Raw genomic sequence first — 7500 nt, 5'->3', positions numbered from 1 at the left:
CTACATGTTCCGCTTCGATGCACTTCACGCCCGTTCGATGTGGTGTTCGCGTTGTCTTATCGGTGTGTTTAAAGTGTCCGTTTCGTTTGCAAACTCTCCCTCTCTCTAGCCCTCTTTGTCGATGTGGTGCTCTGTCGGTAGTTTAAATGTTCCGTAGTTCCAAAGTTTTAGTTCCAATTTGTCTGTGTGTAATTAGCAAAATAAAACGTGTTTCAAGTGTGTCCTGTGTGCGTCTGCTTTAGTTCTTATCTCGTGCCAGCGTTAGGGTGCGATCGTTAGTAATCATAGCAGCAGAAGTAGTTCCCAGCGAGTTAGTGCAGTTCCCGTAGTGTGTAGCGTAGATCGCACAATCAACGTCCCTTAAAGTCTAAATCTTGACGGTAATGGCACGAGCATAAGCGCAGTAGCATCTGTCACCGCTCAAGGTAAGTGGGGCCGATCCGGTTTGGACAAGACCGTGAACCTTCACTTTGAAACACTTTGTCACTATTCCACCCCTGAAAATGCACGTGAACCTCCCTGGTGTGTCCGTGAACCTCGCTCACCGCGTGACTCCGAGAACAAGGAGGGGCTCGTCAAGATATAGAACGCGCCGCAGGAGAGATCGTGCGAGCGAGCATCACCACAACCACACCACAGCTGCTGCTGCCGTTGCTAAGGCGAACAAAGAAAGAAGCAACAGCGACAAGCCGTTGCGGTTACTTGCTGCTGCTGCTGCTGCTGTGGCTGTGGAAAAGGCCTTAAGATGATTCGTGAGATTTCCCTCGCACTACACCATATGTTGCTCTCGATCACCGCACCAACAGTAGCCGAAGAAGCAACAGCATCTTTGCCTGTTCCCTTTTGACATGATCCTTCTATTTTTGGGACTACCTCGTTCTCGTAGCGACCGCGGTAAGCGACACAAACATATTCACGTACCGCTTGAAGTACTTGCGACACATATTAAATTTATGCTCCCGGTCTACCACTTATGGTGGATGTGTTGACAACCAAGTTTCCTAACGAGGCGTATTCCATGAGCAAAGCAATTGAAAGAAAGGATTTTCCCCGAAAATATGGGCGCGCGCGCTACCACTTGACCTACTGCGGCCTAGAGCCGCACGAAGTTGGCTCATCAGAATTCATTATCTCATTATCAGCACCTCCCCCGCGGTGGTTTGATTGAATTGAAATCTATATTTCTAATTGTTATTGCACGTTTAACGGGCAATTTACGATTACGCTGCCCACCATTGTGTGCTGGCGTCGTTTTCGGGCGTCGTAGGCCTCGCCCTCGCGGGGTCCGGGGGTGCCCATGGCAAGGAGATAACGCGAAGCGACGACAGAAGTCGTCCCCCCTTCTCCCCAACGCTTTTCTCGTACATCTGCGCAGTACTGGTGGGCGAAGCGGTTGTTGTTGCCCCTGACAACGCGTACGACGCTACGATAAAGTTGTAAACATTAGAAAAAAAGAAGGAAAACAGAACGCTCCGCTGGTGGTGTGCGTGCAATCGCGCACCTTAGTATGTGTGCCCCTTTTGTGTAGTGGTGTTGGTGGCATCATGGAGTTCGTGGAGAACGGAAATGCATCCCTTATTGCCACCACCTAACCTTGACTTGTTGATGAGCGCACGGCGGCGGCCACGACGGTGCAACCGCTGTACGTTGGCCCATATCGCGCCTTTACCACCCCCCCCCCCCTTTTGGTACGTGACTGAATGGTGGTTTTGGTAGTGGTGAGAATATCCTTTTTGGATAGGACTCGCCTTTTCGGTGATTCGGGAGTTTACTCTCACCAATGAATCCTACGATGCTCGAGACGGGTGTGACATTCCTTGACCCCTCCCCGGAAGAAGGATCGACACACAAAGAATCGACGCTGCTGCTGCTCTCGGGAGTCTCGGCGGCAGCAGAGAAGGACCTTCGTATTTTTATGCGGGCAAAAACTTTGAACCTTCCTTCGACAGTCCTTCACACAGGCACAGGTTATCTGACTCACTCTACCTGCCTTTTGCATACCCTCTTCGACAAGTGTGTCGATGCCGAGGCAATATCAGTGCCGAAGTTGCCTTTGTAATGAAGGTCCTGGTTTCGGGTCGGTTGCTTCGGCCACGCATACCTAGCATACCTTTTTTTGACCTCGCTCGAGGCCAACGATAGAGATAGTCTTTATCGGCACGGCTCTCGAAGGTCTTCCGCTATAAAGACTGCAGAAGCACCACTAAACGCTGGTGTGGTGTAGGTTTTGCAGACCACTGGGCTGGTGTGGTGTTGGGGGTACCATTAATGGTATGCCAATAATGCGTTACAACCTTGCCGGCTGGCTAGAGGAATATGGCCCCGCAAAGCGCAGTGCAGCGATGGGGTCGGCAATAGAAGTTTTACTGCCCTTGCAAATCGGTTGGCTAGGGGTTGTAAAAGATAATCGCACACATGCTGCTACACCCGGGGGGCGAGTTTGTTGGTTGGATGCTACGATTTCATAATTAAACAACCGACATCACGTGCACGAGCTGGCTGGTCTGGCCTTTTTAGTACGCATTCAGTTACGCGTAATGGGTCTGCACACTTAGGGAAGCAATTGAGGGAAGCGGCATTAACGGATTATGTGCCCCATTGTAGTCTCATTCGCCGATGGCAACGGGCAGATGTGTTTGATTGATGAACTGCAACTGAAAGCTGGACATACCATGCCGTTGCTGTATTAAATGTCTAACAAGAGCATTAGTATGGCGCCATTTCATTTCCGGATAAACCACACAGGACACAAGCATTTACACAAAGCAAGTGAATTCAACTAGCCTCCAGGATGTGGGACCTAATATGTGGACGAACTTGAAGGAAGAGAAGGGACTTGGAGGTGAAGATGTACTTTTTTTTTAATAATCTGGCTATATGTTTTGCACATACAGTGTGCTAGACAATAGGTGGAGCATATGAATCACAACACATTCAGTTTAGTTTTTATGCTACTTAAGATTGCTTTCTACTTTTTTCAAAGGACCCACTAAAAAAAGTGATGTAACAAACAATCAAGTAATGTATGAACTGGGTAATGTATGAAAAAGTGTATCCACCCCAATGTATTTTAAAGTTTTCACTACAAAATAATCAAATAAGCGATTTTTTCTTCTCCATTTCAACGGTGCATTTGAGACTTTAATCTGGGTTGCATGGGTTGGTAGCCTACTTTGATTGCGTTAATCTGATGAATGAAAGCTACGACCAATTAATCCACTAGCGATGGAATGTCGTCGCTTTTTCTCAAAAATGACACATAATCGAATCGAAACATTGACCAGCCTCACCAAACACCCGCGATTTGTGAATCATCTTGTGTATTATCAAACGAAAGCAACAGCACGTTTGCACCGTGCATCGATACCTCCTCCGTTTTTACTTTTCTCGTTTGTAAACACCCTGCGACACTGTTCAAACAAACTCCACCGCGAATTGCAGCCATGAGTCTCCGTCGAGTGGCAGTGCATTGCTCAATAGATGTTTGCATTTCATTATTTACATTTGTTGCGTTCACCCCCCCCGCTGACTGACTGACTAGACATCGCGAATCCAATTCGCGACTACATCGCGGTGGGGCAATGAGGGCTCCATCTGCAGCAGAAGCAGCGCTGCGTTCATTGACACCGCGACACCGTGGCTCACGGATCCGGCGAGTGACGTCGACGCCACAACGAATCCGGGGGGAGCGAAAGCAAAAATGGCCAAAAACCGGCATGAAAATCCCCCGCACCAAACACTGACCTACCTCTACGCACTGGCCTTTGTTGCGTGACCTCTCGGGTGTGGGTTTTTTTTCGTTGTTTTCCGATGGAACTTTCCTCCATTTAAGCATGCAGTTCTTCACGCCTGAATCTTTCTGCAGACGCGACGAGTCATCGCGACGCACGAACCACCTTTTTGGGAAGGGATAACAATGAAGAATGGTGCCACCACCACCCTTGCCCTGCTTAAAATTCCGCACAAAACATCCAACCACATTGGCTCATCCTTCTCCTCGTTCGCTCCAAGCTGCCAAGGGGTTAATGTTGCTTAATGCAGCCCCACGTCACATTAAGTTCCGGACAAACAAAGAAGCCCGCGTGACGGTGATCGATGTGTGTAACTGACCTGGCGCAACACTTGTTACTCCGGTCATCCGGTATTGTGTTGCAAGGGGGTGCGAAGGGGGGAGTGGAACACGGATTTCGGAGAAAGCATCCGCTTTTCCGCCCCAAAAAGGGACGCGCGCCCGCGAACCGGGTTAATGGCCGGCCCAGTGACGCGACCGCGTGCTTCGTGCCGCTTCCTGGCTTGCGCACTAGCTGGCGTGACTCGGGGAAAATGCATTTTCCAGCCACCACCACCTGCAGGAGGGATTTCCTCGTGGTTTGGGTTTTTTTTTGTTGCTTCTCTCGTTTGTAGTATCCACGCACGCTACGCTGACTGGTGGCTGCTGGTGGGCATTCCTTGGCCATGTGTCACCCTTTCTAGCCCAGGTGTAGAACCGACCGGACCGACCGGACCGAGAGGATGAAGGTATGCTGCTACATTTCTTTGTCTGCAACCGTCTCCCTATCGCTTTCGCGCGCTCGGTCGCTCCCTCGCTCACACCTCCCTGGTGCGTGATTGGCGCTGAGTAATCTGAGCTGAGAAGAGAAGTGTGACGATTGTCCCATGGTGGTTGTCTGTTGTGTTTTAACAACGGCCAGTTGATGCGAGATTGATTGGTGGTGCTACACCTCCGCACAATGATTGCGCGTCATTGGGACAACAGGCTGCTGTCGGTCGTTAGGTTTCAGACTCATTAGTGAGCCGTTGAACTGCCATGCACTACGGACTCAGTTGGAACATTCCGTCAGACATGATTTGTTGGCAGAGTATTCCATTTAACTCAATCAGTTCTGGTAGATTCTTGTGAACTCGAGACGATATTCAAATTATCTTATGTCTTGTGCCTCTTTCAAGCGTATCTTTATACTAGCACGTAGTTTCAATGTCAGATTAGTTGGAAAAATTGACATTCAATTTCAAATGTATACGGTAAAGCAGAGAAAAACAGGAAACAATCGGTGGAGTTTGATTGGAAAGTGATTTTACGGTCTACTGCGACACAATGATGACGTCACTTTCAGATGCGCGAGAAAAACAAAAGAATTGTTTTCAAGTCAGATAAGAATGTGAACAAATCATTTTGTTTTGAAGAAATTTATCGCATTCCGGTACTGGAATAAACATGGTTGTTCTAACCAATAGTTCACGTATAGAACTATAGAAACTTCTGGGATATGTACAGAACTGAGCTGAGTACAGAACAACTTGCCAGTGCAACAACTTATCCAACATCACCAGAAGAAGTGCATGGGTGCTCTTCCGTCCGCATCTTTCACGTTCAGCGTTGTACTCCAATACCCACCGGGAACGTGCTGCTCGCCAGACATGCTAACCATGTCGTGCCTTCGTCTCCACCATCATGTCACCATGTGTTCCGCAAAATCAAATGCAAACAACGGAACCTCGGCTCCGGTCTCGTCACGCCCGCACCGCATCTTTTGCGCAAGTCGAATGTCCTTGGCAGTGGGGGACAAATGTGTGTCACGAGAGTTCATTGCATTCGCGCCCAAGAAAAGCACGAAAAAACTGCGCCACTGGAAAGCATGCGCCCCGCTGGAGAAGGAAATGCAACAGTTTTACCGATGGTACCGGTTGCATCCGGTCATTGGTCCGCATTTCACCTCCCTGTCTCGTCACCTTGAACGCAGAGAGATGATGGTAGTGGGCGGTCCGCAAGTTTCTTGACCTGCGACAGCACCACCACGTTCGGTGTGTTTGTTCGGTGGCCAAATTTCGCGGACTGGCGAGACACAAAGACGTCAAGAGATGGGGGTAGAATTGGGGTTTTAACCCACCACAACCTCGCATCGGAATGACTCGCTCTCTCGGTCGGTCGCGATTCCTTGGTATGTGTGCGTCCGGTTCGGTAAGCAACTCCTCAGCATAGAAATCGGGTTCCCCTGTTATCGGGGACGAGTGCGTGCAGCACAACGGGCTGGACCCGGGATTGCGGGGGGCCTGTATCTACTTTTAAAGAGTTTCGTGATGATTGCGTTGTGCTTGAGGCGTGGAGAGAACACCAGACTGACCAAACTGACCATTTTATGTACGGCAGAGAGCGTAAAGCCGCGAAAGCATATCGGAAAGCAGTGAGTGAGAGAGAGCCAAACCGGAGAACTGATCAAGCAGCAGAGAGCAGCAGCAGCAGCTGGGTTGAATGGAAGGCTTAAACCAGTTTCTGGTGCCCCCATCCGCTCCTTCCGGCTCCTGCTTCACGCCGCGCAGAACGAACGAGACTTGCGCGACTCCTTGACGCGAGCGACTCGTGTGCGTGTCGTGTGCGGTCCATACCACCTCACGATGTTGGAGCCCACGACGACCCCCCGTCTACATTCACGCTCTCGCTCGCTCTGTGCGCGCCAGTTGACTCGCGAACGTTGAATCCGAAGCATCATCCATCCGTCCGTCCGTCTGGCATCAACAGCGAGCGAGCGCGGAGCTATATCGTTTGTCCGGTTCTGTGTCTAGTGGGTGCGGTTTCGCTTGGACCCCTCCGTACGGTACGTCGGAAGATAACAGAACGCTCTTTAAGTGCATAACAACCAGGAGTGAAGCGAAGGAGCGCTCATCCATTCAGTCATCTGATCGCAAGTTGTCCATTTCCTGACGAAGATCCTTCTCGAAGAGTGTGTGGTTATCATTACACGGTGCACAGGATGAGTGTATGTGTGGTTCATGTATGAGTGTGCAGACACTTTACTTTCGTGGTTGCGTGAATTGCAAGAATTGCATTTTTGCCGCCACCGGGGATCGGTCGTGCCCGTGATCGCGTTGCACCAAACTTGGAACGGTTTCCTCCTTATAAGGGAGGGTGGTCCGTTGTCACCACCGTCGTCGATCGACCATCGTTAGCGCCGGGCCCCCCTCTCTGCTTCTTCGAGTGCTGTACGTGTGCTGTATGTGCAACTCGCGTGATTCGTGGCCGTCCTGGTAACTGTCTGTGGAGTGCGCGCGCGCGCCCGCGTGTGTTTTCCGTTTGTCGGTGGTGTGCCTTTACCGGTGAAGCCGGCGGTTGCTGGTGGTATGCCTCTTTAAGGGGAGTGCCGCTACCCGCTGCCTGACTGACTGACCTAGTGCGTTCATCATACGTTGCCAGCAGCATCGGAGACCTTCTCCAGCGCAGAACAGCGATCAGCGAGCTGTTATCCGACGGAGATTCCTGAAGTTGATGCATTGAAGAGAATGTAAGCCGATCAACCAGCGGTCCATGTATGGTCAGCCGAGGTTTAAGCATGGATTTAGAACTTACATCATGTGTGGTGGGATGCCAAAATGTGCTGTCCAGCACATATGGAGCGCGTTGTACGGGGGCAACGTACTTCCAGCCAGCTTGGAGGCAGCTTGAGATTTACACTTGATCGTGGCCAACCTGCGACCATCCACTTGTGTGTGCGTGATCTGTGTTGT

At 50.4% G+C, this 7500-nt stretch overlaps 1 protein-coding gene across 6 annotated transcripts in view; it reads left to right on the top strand.

Annotated features, from left to right (window-relative positions):
• LOC126575226 (uncharacterized) overlaps positions 1–7500 on the top strand; it is a 15678-nt gene that overhangs the window by 246 nt on the left and 7932 nt on the right. For 2 of the 6 annotated variants that reach the window (XR_007608258.1, XM_050235810.1), the window contains exon 1: positions 1–425. This exon is cut by the window's left edge and continues 246 nt beyond it. The gene's annotated coding sequence lies outside the window, so the exon portion shown is untranslated. Of the gene's footprint in view, positions 426–6705; positions 7278–7500 lie in introns of all 6 variants that reach the window. The other 4 variants (XM_050235811.1, XM_050235814.1, XM_050235813.1 and 1 more) reach the window with 4 other exon arrangements.

The sequence above is a fragment of the Anopheles aquasalis genome, chromosome 3 (genome assembly GCF_943734665.1).
Source record: "Anopheles aquasalis chromosome 3, idAnoAquaMG_Q_19, whole genome shotgun sequence".
Classification (NCBI taxonomy): Eukaryota; Metazoa; Arthropoda; class Insecta; order Diptera; family Culicidae; genus Anopheles; species Anopheles aquasalis.
The sequence above is the reverse complement of the archived record's forward strand: the minus strand, read 5'-3'. Positions and strand labels throughout refer to the sequence as shown.